The 15,512-nt window shown below is 42.1% G+C and overlaps 1 long non-coding RNA gene across 1 annotated transcript in view; it reads left to right on the top strand.

The window, feature by feature from the left end:
* LOC141572771 (uncharacterized) overlaps positions 1-15,512 on the top strand; it is a 94,931-nt gene that overhangs the window by 40,211 nt on the left and 39,208 nt on the right. Inside the window, exon 2 of the long non-coding RNA XR_012498270.2 lies at positions 1,478-1,669. This is a non-coding gene — a long non-coding RNA (uncharacterized LOC141572771). The remainder of the gene's footprint in view (positions 1-1,477; positions 1,670-15,512) is intronic.

The raw sequence follows: 15,512 nt of genomic DNA, 5'->3' as shown, positions 1-15,512 counted from the left end.
ATTATTTACAAAAATAATATCAAGGCTTCCAGACAGTTGTCCAGTAATAGGATTTGGAGAAAACTCTGCTTAGTATTATGCAATCATTTCAATATGGTAAAAATTTCCTTCCGACTATAGGTAACCTCTCTACATGAGTAGTAGGTAGAACGGTTATCTGATTTGTGGTGAGCTGCTGGGCTCAGTGTCCAGATTCGGCAGCTACAGACAGATCAATCATTCTTGTTAGAAAAATGAGCCCCTCGCTTCCTAGAAAGTCTGTTCTTTGTCGAAAATAATTTCTTATTTTTATGTTGGGTGTAATCTTTTACTTGATTATATAGTGTTTTTTCCCTGATAGGAGCACTAAATACTCAATAAAACTATTAAGTTTGAAGTTGCTTAAGGGAAGAGATTGCATCTACTACTTGCTTGTTTACTGGAGGTCCAAGAAAGGAACTATTAACTGGAAATCCTTAGAATATATCCCTTGGTTTACATAGAGGCACTCTGGAGTGTTGTTCAAATTCTATTTCTAGTTCTACACTTATAGTACTGAAATATAGATGGCTGTGTGTGAAATTCTGCCTTCCTGAACCTCAGATATTTTCCTGACTTGGGAATAATTTTATCTCCTCATTCTATTCATGAATAATTGAAAAAGTTTAAATTTGGATACTCTCTATTCCTTTCTTAGGACCGTAGTAGAATGCTACATCTCAGTTACTTGCTGCTGCAATTAGAAAGCTAGGCTGAGCTGCCAGAATTGCAGACATACAACTAAGAACAATTTTTTAAGAATTCTAAAATTCATCATGATTTATAGTGAAAACAACAGATCCATGGAGATGTTAAGCCATTTCTATTAGGTTTTAGTGTAGAATGTAGAATGTGATCTAGTTATCCTGGATAAATCATGTTATTTATTGATACAATGCTTTTTATATCTTTAACCCATTCTCCTTAAATACACAAAAAGCATTATCCGTAGAGATTACTTTAAATAATCAAGGTGTTTTCATTGTTATGGAAGATACTGCTGTAACATTACCATTACATTTTTAACAATGAAAAGAATGTATTAAAAGACATGGTTTCTCACAGGTAATATTACTAGAGGCCAAAATGATAGAGGAAACAGTTATACACATGCCATTATATAAGGGACTTAAATATTAAAATATAGACTACCAGTGAAACAGTCGAATGGATCAGAAAATAAGCACGTATGGAACGTGAGAGAGAGAGAGTGTGGCAGCCACCACTGCCAGCACAGACAGGAGGCAGAAGTGGGGGGCGGGTAGGCTGACGGGGGTCACAGGTCGGTTCCTCGCCAGTGCAGACAGGCATGAGAAAGGACGCGATTACTTCTGTTTCTTGTGTTGCCGCAAAATTTGTATTATTGTTCTGTGTGTTTGCATTTGAAGGTATGCACGTGCTGTTGTCTTACACACTTCATTTTGTCTTTTCTCGTCTTTGCTGCTTATTTCCCCCTCAGCACGTATCCTAAAGTGACTCTGTGATGGAATGTCCTCCGGTGCCTCTGCCTCCTGCGTGGGGCCCAGCACGGTAGCATCCCTCCCTCCGGGCTTGCCTTCTCTCCTCGCTATGGAACCGGAGTGCCTCCAGCTCTCCCCCTCCACAAACAGAGCTGCGAAGGGCGTCCCCGATGTGTCACCTGTGGTGCAAGGTGAGAATTTCCTTGGGAAAACAAATACGAGAACATTTATTGTTCTGCTCAAAAAAAAAAGGAAAAATACTGAGATTTTACACTTAAGAACATTAAATATATGAATTAATTTATTGATAGAAATTGATATTTTATAATATTACCTCATCCAAGAACATGAAAGTAAAATTTTCTTCTCCATATTAAAGTTTTTCTCTATACATGTCTTATGTATGTTTGATTTAGATAATGTTTTCCATACTTCTTAGTTTTTCTTACTATTTTATCTTATTTTTACATATAGTATTTTATTTTTATTATGTTTAATGGTTATTGCTGGTGTGCAGAAAAATACTAAGTAACTGATTTATATCAACAAATTTGTTGAACTAGTATGTGTTCAAGTAATCTATTAATTCTATTTTTTTCCTGGTATATAATTACATAATCCGTAAATAAGAAATTATCTCTTCCCTTCTAAAGCTTACACCTCTTTTTTTCTTTCATTATGGCTTAGACCTATAATACCATTATTGTGTCAAATTATATCAGTGATAACAGGCTTCTTCTCTAGCTCCTGAACTCAAAAAAGGAACACACCGTTATTTTGTCTATCATTTCTAACATTATAATCTTTACCAAGTTAAAAATTTCCCTTCTCTTCCTGTGTTGCCAAGAAGTTTCATCATAAATATCAAAACTTTTTTTTCTATATTGACTGAGATGTTCATTAATTGTATTATTTAGACCAAGGATTGGCAACCTCGTTCAGCAAAAGGCCAGAGAGTAAATATTTCAGACTGCAGACCACACAGTCTCTGTCACGTATTCTTTGTTTTGTCTTGTTTGTTTGTTTGTTTACAACCCTTTAAAAACGTAAAAACCATGCTCAGCTCAAGGGCTTGTGAAGAACGTATCAGTGGGTGCTGTTTCTGAGTCCAACCTGGAAGTCTCAGTTACTGTATTTTAATTTTGCTCAATATCAGGCAAATTTCCTGATCACGGCTCACTGTAAACCCCGAGGGAGAAATAAATCACAGCTCTGGGTCCAAAGGGGAGGTGGGGAAGGGGCAGATACCCAGAGAACGTCACAGGGTCCCAGCACCTCCTGGGGCCTTCCTGCCTGCTTCTTACACCATCAGAATCAGCGTCAGCGCTGGGGAAGTTGCTGCCAATTTCCAGTAATAAAGTGCAGGCAGCAGTTAGCCAAAGACAACAGTGGGGGAATCAAAAGCAGATTGTTATAAAGATTTGGCTTAATTTCTTTTCTCATCACCACCTCCAGTGGCGCCTGGGCCAATTTTCAGCCACTCACCATCCGAATATTACATACTAATTTAGGAATTATGCTTTTACTGTTGGAGCTAAAAAAAAAAATAAATGTCTAGTCCAAGGTCACAAATATTTTTTCTGTATTCTTCTAGAAATTGAAAAATAATTTATATTTGGGTCCATGATTCAGCTTAGTGAATATATTATTAAATAGTTACAAGGTATGGGTCAAAGTTTATCCCTTTGCATATGTCTAACCAGTTGTCCAGCACCATTTAGGGAAGGGTTCTTTCCCCACTGAATCATCCTGTCACTTTTGGTCAAGATCAGTTCACACACATACGTCAATTGACCATATATGTGTGGGTCTATTTCCTGACATTTTTTTTCTGTTCCATTGATATACGAGGTCAGTTAAGTTCACAAATTTGTTGCAACAATATTGCTAACCTTTTTTTGATATCAGAGGGATTATTCATTATGAATTTGTACCAACTAGACAGTTTAACCAAGTTTATTATTTGGAAATGCTGAAAAGGCTGCGTGAAAAAGACAACCTGAACTTTTCACCAACAATTCATGGCTCTTGCATCACAACAATGCACCAGCTCACACGGCACTGTCTGTGAGGGAGTTTTTAGCCAGCAAGCAAATAACCGTATTGGAACATCCTCCCTACTCACCTGATCTGGCCCCCAATGATTTCTTTCTTTACCCAAAGATAAAGGAAATATTGGAAGGAAGACATTTTGATGACATTCAGGACATCAAGGGTAGTATGACAGCTCTGATGGCCATTCCAGAAAAAAGAGTTCCAAAATTGCTTTGAAGGGTGGACTAGGTGCTGGCATTGGTGCATAGCTTCCCGTGGGGGGAGTACTTGGGAAGTGACCGTAGTGATATTCAGCCATGAGGTAATTAGCACTTTTTCTAGGGTGAGTTCGCGAACTTAATTGTCAGACCTCCTAGTTCTCTATCTCCGTGCCAATAGCACAGTGTCTCAATTACTGCTGTCTTATAATAAATTTTGAAATTAGGTTTTAAGTCTCCAAATTTGTTCTTTTTCAAAATAATTATGGATTTTAAAGATCAGATTCATTTATATGAATTTTATAATTAGCATGTAAATTTCTACCAAAAGATGTTTAGATTTTTTTTGGGGGGGGGACAGGGAAGGAGGGTGGGTGGAGATTACAGTTATTTTTAGAGCCAATGGAGGAGAATCGATACCTAAATAATACTGAGATTTCCATCCCTGAGCACGGTGGTGCATCTCTCCATTTGTTTTGTGGTTTTCAGATCTTGCATATGTTTTGACAAACTTACCCCCAAGAATTTCATGATTTGATGCTATTTTAAATGGTATTTTAAATTTAAATTTCAGATTGCTTGCTTTTAGTATATAGAAAAACGACTGATTTTTATATATTGGCCTTGTATTATGCAGCCTTCCTAAGCTCACTAGTACATTCATAGATTCCTTACTCTTGGTAGAGAAACAATCAGATTGTCTGTAAATACCGTTTTACTTTTCATTTCCAATCTGGATGCATATATATAGTTTTGTCGCCTTATTGCACTGAATAGAATCTCTAGTACAATGTTGACCAAAAATCATAAGAGTGGACATTTTTGCCTTGTTCCTGATATTTTTGGGGAAAATATTTGGTCTTTGCCTCACTAAGGTCATGGAAGTTCCTTCTGTTTCTTATTTGATGATTTGTGGAATGGGTTTTCTGCATCTAATGAGGTGGTCATATATATTTTACTCTGTGACTATAGTGAAATACAGTGTCTAATTTTTAAAATATTAAACAAGACTTGTATTTCTTTGATAATCCTCCGCTGATTGTCATGTTTTGTTCTTCAGCTAAAGCTTTGGAATAGACTTGCTGAAATGTTAAGAAATTTGTGTCTGTTCTGTGAGGTATGTGGGTGTCCAGTTTCATTTCTTTCATTGTCTTGGATTGCAGAGAAACGCTGAATTTGTGGGATGAGTTCTGAGTAGTCTCTCTTCCTAAGTTTTCTGGAAGAATTTATGTAAAATTGGTATAATTTCTTCTTTAAGTATCTGTTAAAATTCATCAGTGAAACCATTCAGACCCCAAATTTCCTTTTGGGAAAATTTTAACTAGAAATCCAGTATCTTTAGTAAAGATAGGGCCATTCTCTTTAACCATTTCTTCCTGATGAGCTTTGGTTGTTTATGTCAGTGAATTACATCTAGGTCGTTAAGTTTATCGTCATTAAGTTGTTCATAATGTTTTTAATTATCATTTAAATATCTATAAGACCTGTAGTTACACTTCTAACATTCCTGATGTTGGTAATTTGTGTCTTTTTTTCTCCGTTCAGTCTGGCTACACATTTATCAATTTTGTTGATTTTCTTGAAGAATCAGCTTTTTGTTTCATTGATTTTTCTGTACTGTTTTTCTGTGTTCTATTTTATTGATTTTTGTTCTTAACTTTTTATTTACTCTCCTGCTTCCCGTGGATCTAATTTGCTCTTTTTTCCCTCACATTTCAAGATGGAAACTGAAGTCATTTATTTCAAATATTTCTTCTTCCCTAATACTGGCATTTAGTCCTATAAATTTGTCGTTAAACAATGCTTTATCTGTATCTTACAATGTTGTGTTCTTACTTCATTGAGATGAAAACACTTTCTAGTTTCCATTTCAATTTCTTTTACAACCAGTGGGTTATTTAAAAATGTGTTATTTCTTTCAAATGTTTGAAGAGTTCCTATATATCTTTCTTTAAACGATTTCTAGTTGAATTCCATTGTTGTTGCATTAAGCCACTAAGTTTTGGGGTGGTGTGTTATGCAGCAGTTGGGTAACTAATAAAGAACTCTCATAAGTAAGCAAAGAGAGGTATCAGTCAGGGTTTTGTAAATAAAACAGAAACATAGTTAATACAATAAATTATGTGCATACGAAAGCATTAGAATAGCTGGAAAAACAATGATCAGGAAAGCCATCACTGACTTTCAGGAAATGTGGAAGCTGCAGGCAATGGTGAAGGAAATGCTTAGGATTTCAGGGCCCTTCTGCACACCTGGGAGCTGCCTGCAGCGCTGACGTGAGGTTCACAGAACCCCAAAGCCCTGCGAACACATGGTGTCCACGAGCTGGCTGTGGCACCCAGAGCAGACCGGCTCAGATTTCCTCTCCTCCCAGGTACTGTAGTGTCCACAACGGCAGAAGCTAAACTCGTGCTCGCTGGAAGGGCTCCTGGGACAAGTAGGGTCCAGGCTTTCCAGATTCTGGGGAGACAGAAGGCTAAGTTAATTCCACCGTTGGCTAAATCCTGAAGTAAGATAAAGATTCGTTATCTCTTTCTTGTCTCTTTGGAGGGTTTCCTCCTGAATCATCCTGGGTGGCACCTGCCAGGATGACGTACAAACCCCAGTGCGCTTTCTGAGTCCCCATCTGAGCATGTGCCCTGCTGGAGCTCCCTTAGGGCTATGTAGGCAGGTAAACTGCGCATGTGCCTGGACGCAGTGGAACTCATCACCTAGGAAGTACTGGCATCCACACCATCTCATCTGCTTCTGTCGCAAGACTTAAGTGTGACAAGCAAACAGACTCAGGGAGATGGAGTAACACCCTGCAAGTAACGTGACCAGTGATTGTCGGAGGACGGATAGGTTTCAGGTCTGAGGCTAACCCAGTGCTTTCTCATCCCTGCTGACCTGGGTGATTAAATAACAAAAGGGCAACCTCGCCTCTTACATAGTTGCAGGGCTGTGGCACTGAGGAGTCACAGAGACTCTGCTGAACTTGTGGTGACTGCTGGGTAGAGCGGAGCGTGTATTTCACCAGCTCTGCAGTTGGTAATAATTTAGCCCGTGTATTGATTTCATCAAATGTTAATTCCTCATCTTTACAGTAGCAGTCCTAGTGAGTTATATGTCTACAATTGATGAAATGTATGATTTTATTACTTTTTTCCAAGATTTAAAATGTCTGCAGATTGTAGTTTTAATGTGTTTTTCCTCAGAGACGATCAGCATAGCTGATTACCCCTTAAAACTAAAGTGAGTTTAAGTGATATTTTACATCTGATAAAGCAAAAAGAACGATAATCAAGGGAAGCACCTTGAATTTACAAAAGTTTAGAACAGTTCTGGCGTTTGTGGAGCTAAATTCATTTCCGAAGCTATTAGCTTAAAAATGTCTTTAATTATTCCACATTATTTAGAAAAGAATAGCATTATAAGATTAAGAGGCTAAAAATGCCTTGCTAAATGCCGTTTTTTAAAATCAAATACAACATGTTCACTATAATGTAGACAAAAAAGTTTGATTCATGCAACTGGTGTCTGTAAGTGAATTTTGGGCTTAAATAATAAAAGACATAAACAGAATGATATTTTTATGTAAACATACACATTTTGAACCTTTGCTATTGAAAAACTTTCAAAATTTTAAGGCATATGAAAAAGTAGTTTTTTACAAGACAAAACTCTGAGTTTTTTTCAATAGAATTGTTGAAGTCTTTTTATCCTTTTCTGCACTATTTGGTTATTTTATCCTTTTCTGCACTATTTGGTTTGTGGGGCACCTGCTTTTGGCAATGGTTTTGGCCCTAAACCTGTGATCTGTGCCCTCAAATTAGTGAGGACAGATAATGGTCAAATTAGCATGCATAAGTCCAGGTTTCAGAGATAACGCCAAATTCTGTGCTGAGAATTCATTCAGATTCTGGAAGATATTTCTAGTTGCCTTTAGCTTCGAGCTGGGGTGGGGTGACTTCCAGGACCCACACATCCTTTGTACCATAAAGGTCTGCTTTTAATTTGCAACATAAAGAGTTGTTGTCGAGTATTTTTCCAGAGTCCTTATCGCAAAGTAAGTGCTACGCAAACCTACATTAGGGTGAGCAAAGGAGACCCCTGGGGGGCTTCTCGTGGACTCTGCATCCAGCGTGAGGGAACAAGAATTGTTATGGCGTTCTTGCTGGGGTGTTTTGCTCTGTTCCATTTTCTGAGGAAAACCATTTGAACCCCCAAGAATGGTGCACACATGCAAATAGTGTTGCACACAATGTCAGCGACCCGCGACCTTGAACTGTCGTGCAGGGATTCCCGGTCAGGGCTCAGGCCTCCTCCTCCTCGAGGCCCTTTCACAGATGCTGTTAACTTAACGCGTGGAAGCTGCACCTGACACTTGGTCTCCTGGTCATTTCCACCTGCTGTGACGTGCTTGGCCCCTAGGGAGGGTTCTGTCTGTGCTGTAAGGCGGTCTGAGGTCCACGTAGTCCTTTGTCCAGCGTCCCCTTCATATCAGTGCAGGGAAGTGCTTTCTAAAGGGAGAGCAGCCAGTGTCCTGCTCCCTCTGGATAACCAGCATTTACCTTTTGGATTCTGAGGCTGCAGGTGAGTGCAGTTTTCTCTGGGAGTTTTCGCAGCTACCCGTTGTTACCGTGAGCTAGGTCTTCACTTCATAGCATTTATTTTGTGTATTTGCCTCATTGCTAATAGAGGCAAATTAATGTGAAAGGAAAACTCCCTTTCTCATTGATCCCTGTTTTTCCTTTGCTATATTTTTTTTCTGGGCTTCTAATGTGGGTTATAGCACTGTATATTTGAACAATATCCTAAATCCTTCTTAGAAATTAGAAAAAAAATCATTCAAAATTAGAAGTTGCATTTGTGCATTTGAGGAAAATAAGTCATGTGATTAACTTACCAGGTACCAGTGTGGCAGTGGCCTGCGGCCTGCGGCAGTGGGAATGCCTAGTGATCTGGGCATTCGGAGGCAGGCCTGCTGCTTTCAGGAGTCTCGGCAAAGCTTTGTCACCTCGAGCTCCTCATGTCTCTGGAGAAAGCAGCTTTCCTCACTGTCTCCCCTTGGAGAGGCGAAGTTATGTCTGTGGTTGGGCAGCTTATCTGAAGTGTATCGGGTCTAGTAGGAGCAGTGATAATAGCCACGGACTTGTGATGCATGGCTCGTCCCAGATAACAAGGAGCTGAGCTGCCGGATATTGCTGGTTACACGCTTCATTCCTTGTCTGTCTCCAGAGCCCGGGGTTTTTCACCATATCACACAGCGTTTCACAGAAACTGAAGTCCACTTGGTTCACCTTCATTCACTTCATCCTCAGGCCCCTGTAGCCAAGTCTCAGTATCATGGTCACAGCACTTCTAGTAATAATTCCAGTCTCACTCGGTCTCAGAACACCGAATGTTCTAGAACACAGGGTCCTTCGTCTACAGAATGTGTAAAGTGATGGAACGGACCTGTGGGCCAAGGTCCTAACTTAAAAACTTCATCCCAGGCAGCAGGCTGGTGCCAGGCAAACGTCCTGACCCCTGGTACAGCTTCTCCAGTGGCAAAGGCAGGGGCGCTTGCAAAATACTTCTCTCCTGCCTAGACTGATCTCAACGGTCCATTTTTAAAACGTATTGTTGATCCCCTGGTGAGCTGGCACGTAGCTGGACCGGAGGGATGAAAGCTGTTAACACTGACTGATCTGAGGGGAGCATAAACAGCTAGAAAAACGTTTCTAGCCTGAGATATTGGAAAGCACTCTGTCATTTTAAACATGTTCCTATCACTGCTTCAAGCAACTTTAGGCTCTCAAATGCATCAAAAATACATTTGCTTCTAGCTTTGGAACAGATCGTAAATACCAATAAGTGCAAAGCGTGGCATCAAATATTGACAGATGTTGAGAAGTCATTTTGTAGATGGATGGACCAAAATCCATTTATTCATGTGAATGAGTAACTATAGGCCCAATTAGACTGTTCTGGGTAAAAAATAATTGTGCCTAAGGAAGGGTGCCTGTTCCTTACCAGATTCCAATGTTATTTTCAAGTCACACAAGTGACAGGTGTAGTGAATGAAACGAGTTTGGGAATTAATGCTGTGCTGGTATGTTTAGAATCCTTACTCCAAAAAGTGGGCGTTTTGTATTTTATACCCAAGTAAGGAAGTCTTACTCCAGGAAATAGGATATTTTGCTTGTGATGGCATATTCTCTCAGGTACGCTCTTTTTAAGAATGGAATTTTACAGAAACCTAAAGTTTATAGACGCCCAAAATTTGTGTAGTAACATAAGCAGCTCATTCCATCATTGCAGACATTTAACATAATATAGATCGTGTAGAGGACGTTTTGAGGCAAAATACAAAGGACACATCAAATGGGCCTCTTGGTGGCTGTGCTGTAAATCACTCACCGAGCTATTGGCTGACAGATGCTTAGGCTGTCACTTTGCCTGTAGTGTTTTCACGGCGGACCCCTCTTTTAAGCATAGCTGTTTCAGCTCAAGTGGAAACTGGGCACTTGTGGGCAATGTTTACTGCAGGAACCACTTTGCCCTATTTGGACAACCTGGCAACTGGGGAATGAAACAAAAACAAACAAACAAAAACAAAAAAACTTCTTTACTGAGCCTTCCTGTAAATCTCTGAATTTTACATTATTACCGTGAGATGAAATATTTGAGTGGCCAGGAGACCCAGGGATCAGAGGGCAAAGTGTGAGGTGAGTAGGAGCTGGAACATACGCCCGGCAGAAGCCAGGGGAAGATCGCTGTCAGGTGGAGAGCGGAGGGTCTGAAGTGTGCAACCGCTTTCTTACCCACAGCCCTACCACCTGGGAACGGGTCGGAGGCAAAGGAAGTTGTTCAGATGGGGAACCATTAGGCAGAAGGAGTAGCCGCTGGTGGGTGGAATAGCTCCCCGGAAATATTTCAGAGTCTGCTCTGCACCAATCAAATCTCAGTATTTGGTAATAATTTTGATCGTTTCCTATATTTTGGTATGCGTTTTCTTTATCTTTTAATCTTCCAGTTTTCACTTCTTGTCCAGAGAGGAAGTACAGCTACTGGAGCAATGAAGCTGATGAATTAAATTGAAACACAGTAGGTGGGCGGTGTTAGTTGTGATGCTGAGAGGGAACAAAAAGGCGGCTTTTTGCAGAATAATGATGAATACAGGCTTTTGCTGTATAAATTGACATAAGAACTGGGTCATTAAGAATCTGACAGTTCTGCATGTACCAGAGCTTCGTTCAAATACTCTGTGAAAAAGAGGTTATCCTGGGGACACCCTCAGCTGCGGCTGTGCTTGTCACGTGACAGCTGTCACGCCCAGGCGGTGTGCACCTGTGCAGAGTGCTGTGCTGTCTTTTCTCCCAGCCCTTCAGTGAACACCTGTCCAGAGCCGTCCAGCTGCCCGTCACCAGGAGGCAGTGCGATCAGAAGGGGTCCCACGTCATGGACTTTGCAGTGGGGCTGCGAGTGGTGACGGGTTTCTCAGTGGGTTCTGAAGGGTAGCCGATGGGTTAAATGTGGGCAGTGAGACAGAACGTCAAGGATGAGACTGAGATTTTCTGCCCTGAACCTGGAAGAAAGAAGTAGCCAGTCACGAAAATAGAAAAGAAGGGTACGGCTGCAGGGATAGACTTGGGCATCACCGAGTTCAGATTGGAGCTTAACGGGTTTGAGATGCGTATCAGGCATCCAGGAGGAGCTGCTGAGCAGCAGGGAGGGATGGAGCAGGAGTCCTCTGGTCCTAGCCCGGAGGCCATTCTCACACGGGGCCAGAAGACGAAAGAAAAGAAACCTCCAGTATTGCAGTGCAATTAAAATAGGTAATAAAATTAAATATGCAAGTATTCAAATAGTCCCTTAATTCAAGACATCTTCAAAATACTTAAACAAAAATTAACTTTAAAGGTTCTCTATGAAAAGAGCTCCATGACTTGTAAGTGAAACCTGTATCACAAATGTAAAAATTAACCCACCAAAAATTATGGAGGATGAGAATCTCTATTTTAAGAAAATAAAAAATGGAAAATCCTATGCTTCGCCTTGAAATCATCAGCTCACAGGCTTCTCTAACTGCTTATTTAAAAACAGAATCTTACATTAATGAATACAATGCTTTGTAAGTTGATAGTGCATAAGCCAAATTAAATCACCATGTCAGAAATTGCTCCTGGTTTTGGAACATGTACCTGAAATGTTCCAGAAAGTCAGATAGTCAGCTCTACAAAATCCCACTGAGGGCAATTAAAGGAAAATATTTTTCTTTTAAACTTGAAGGAACCTGGTGTCAGAACCACCACGAAAGCCTGTCCAGAGTTCTATTGAGCAATATTTGTAGAAAAGGGATACGAATATTTTCCTTAAAAGAAACATGGTAAAATAATTATGCGAATATATCTGAGATTTCTTTGCTACTGAGAAGGAAGAGAAATTTAAGAAGGAAGCATTGAGTTTCTGGCCTCCTGCCCATAATCCAGCACGTCAAAAAGGGCCAAGAACGTGAAACATGATCTTTTTAAAATGAAGGGTTCTTTTTGGGGATGCGGTAAGAAAAGAACTCTAAATGGATTAAGAATGGAGGTTAAAAAATGCAAACCTTTAACACATAGAATAAATGACTTGAATTGCCTGTTAAAGTTATGAGCAAGTCCTGTTCCTATAGCAACAGCTGAAAGAGAGAGAGAGAGAGAGAGAGAGAGAGAGAGAGAGAGAGAGAGAGAGAGAGAGAGGAGCTATCTCCATTTCCTGATGTATTTTCCTCTGAGTGGTCCAATACAGTTGCCAATACCTGTTTAGCTGCAGACACGGACGAAATTGTCTCTTAGTGTGTCTCATTCATGTCTGCGTAGTTGGGTCATCTGAGAGCTGCCTGTAATTCACCTTCTGAAAAGGACTTAGAAAGGTAAGCACCCACAGGAATGCATCGACACTCAGGGACAGAGTATGTGGCACCCTGCATCGCAGTGTGTTGTACATAATCTCATTTAGGGCTCACTTTCCATCATTTTCACTGCTGCTGCTGGAATGAACGCATGGGTACCTGTGAAGTCAGATGGACACAAACCTAATGTTACTTTGAAAGTCCAGTGAAATGCATCTTAAAGACTGTCAGTGCTGTGTTATTGACCAAGAATAGACATATATTTGTATATCGAGTGGATAAATATATGTCACAAATTCTTTGAGACCTACCAAGAAAATGCTCTTGGAAAAATCCCCAAAAGTTACAGTTCTGAAAGAAATGCTTGTAGTCCAGCCCTCTCTGTGTCATCTGTGTCAGGAGCTCAGCCAGCAGAGCTGCATGCACCCGTTCAGGAGTAGGGACGCTGTGTGGTCTCCTGGAATCACCGCGTGGCTTTGTTTTGCTACTGGAGGCCTGTGTGCAAGCCCGTCACACTCTGTGCCGCTTCCCGACCTTTGCTTTAACTGAGTGCATCACGGCCCATCCAAAGATGGACAATGAGAGGTTTAGTCGTCCCTGACTTTTGCATGCCACCTTGCAATAGTATAAAAACAATGATTTCATGCATATTTTAAATTTTAAACTATTAAGCTATGTATAGATTGTCTAGAGGGCAATGTTCGACTTAATTTGTCATTCCAATTTGTAACTTTCACGTATTTAAAATGTGGTATATGGCAGGCCCGTAACTGTATGACCTATGGTGTATAAGGGCTTTTCCCCAGTATTAGGTCTCTCTTTTTAAGGCCAAGCGATTAACATGGGCAGTGTGGGGCCGCCATTAACGCACGTGGGCAGTGTGGGGCCACGACAGTCTTCCCTGCCGCCCTACCTACGGCAGGGTCTCGGACTTGCTCAATCACAGGTATGAGCCAGAACAACCCTGCAGCACCTCCTAGTACGCCCTTTTCAGCGACCCCCACTTCTGGGTGACAGAAGAAACCAAGTTCTCCTGCTGCCACTTAGTGAACGGGCAGATTTCCGCCCTTCATGTTCAACAACCCCACGGCGGCCACGGTTCTGCCAGGTCTTTGTACAAGTGCAGTGGACTGGAGTCCATTCTCACAGGCTCACTGGGCCGGTCACTTTACCCTCTGAGAAGATGCCTATTAGAGAAAAGGGAAGGTCTCTGCCCGTGAAGTTCTCCTGGGTAACACCTCACGCACTGTCCTGAGGTCACATGCCTGCTAGGCAGCCTGAGAGAGGGACCCTGAGAGGGGGTTTCTGCCACGTTTACTGAGGTTGCTTCATGGAGCCATGCAGTCCCTCATCTGCAGGAGCAGCCATTGTGATTTGTAGGGACGGCTTCCTGTGTGTCCTGACCACATGCATGGAACTCGGGCACAAACCACGTTAGCCACACGTCCCATCTTAATTGCAGGTGGTCCTGTGGTCTTTACCTGAGACATCAAAGTTGTGGTATTTGGACCAAACAGGTATCTGACAACAGTTAAGGGAACATAATCTGAGTAAAGGAGGCACCGATGGAGGCCGAGCACTAGCTCAAGGGCACGTGGTCGCTAGACTGGTCCGTAGCTTGGTCACTGTCCCTGAGGCTGCGGATCTAATGAGTGACTCTCAGATGGCGTTGTTTCCGAATGCTGAGTGCTGGGGCTCAGCGGACCCACAGCTCAGCCTCGGTGCTTCTCTTTCTAGCAGCTTCCAGCATCTCGTAGGCTCGGAGGACTTTGCTGACCCTGGCACGCTGGACGTCGCAACAGCCCTGGGGTGGAGTCGGCTGGGGCTCTAGCCAGAACCCCTGAGGCCACTGTCCCTCCCGGTCATGAGAACGCCTCAGGCCACGTCACAGAGTTCTCATCTTTAGATACAGAACATTTCTTCTCGGTTGTGTGAAGTAATCACGTCTCTGCTGCAGTGAAGGTTGTCCCTGATCCTGAGCATGTTTCCAACAGTTGATGACGTGGGGACAGAAAGGAAGGAATGCAAGCGAGGACCTGTGTTTGTCCTGATGGCCTCACAGTGAGGAGCTGGGAGCCTTGGAGGGTAACCGCCACTGGGAGAGGCCAGAACTCAGGGCAGGGCCGCCAACTCAGAGTTGTCGGTGCTTCCAGAGCAGATGGCCACACGACCCTGCTCCCTGGCGGGGGATGGAATGCACTTTCCATTTTTTTTCCTAAATTGTATATTATCATTCCTCAAGACTCTGTGAATCCAAGAAATAAGGTCCCGGCATATGGGGAGAAGAAGCAGTGAGTGGGTCCTATTCGTAGGGACACGGCCATAGCTAGCGTGAGTTCAGTAGAGGAATTAACTCTAAAGCACTTGAACCTCATTCTACCTTGAGTTCAGAAAAGGGTGGGGAGAGAAGAAGTTGCTCGTTCCACTGAAGGTCCGCCACTCTCCTCGTCAGAATCCTGGAACATGCCATCCTCCAAGGCTGCAGCGGTGGGCCATGTGTTCGTGTGTACCTGGCAACGTGGAAGAAAACGAAAGAAACGAAGTCGGGAAAGCCGTCCTAGACACCAGCTGGTCAGGAGAACTGGCTGGGATGATAAGTGTTCTCTGTCTGCATGTCCAAACTGTCCCGTGTGGTGGCCGGTGGCCAGATGGGGCCGTGGAGCACTTGAAATGTGGTTAGGGTGACTGAGGGACAAAATTTCAATTTCATTGAACTGCAATTTAATTTAAATTTGTATCCAAATGTCCACGTGTAGCTGGCGGCTACCATATTAGACAGCATAGCTGCAGAAACAAACAACACTCCATGTTTCAGTTGGTTCAGAAGGGTATGTACTCAGAGACTCCCCAAGTCGGGGCTGATGAGTTTCCAACTCTGACTGTTTCCTCATTCTCAGTAGAGAGCTGGTCCTTGGGTTGCTG

This window comes from Rhinolophus sinicus, chromosome 15, assembly GCF_057876585.1.
Source record: "Rhinolophus sinicus isolate RSI-liver-muscle chromosome 15, RSI-T2T, whole genome shotgun sequence".
In the NCBI taxonomy this organism is placed as follows: Eukaryota; Metazoa; Chordata; class Mammalia; order Chiroptera; family Rhinolophidae; genus Rhinolophus; species Rhinolophus sinicus.
The sequence above is the reverse complement of the archived record's forward strand: the minus strand, read 5'-3'. Positions and strand labels throughout refer to the sequence as shown.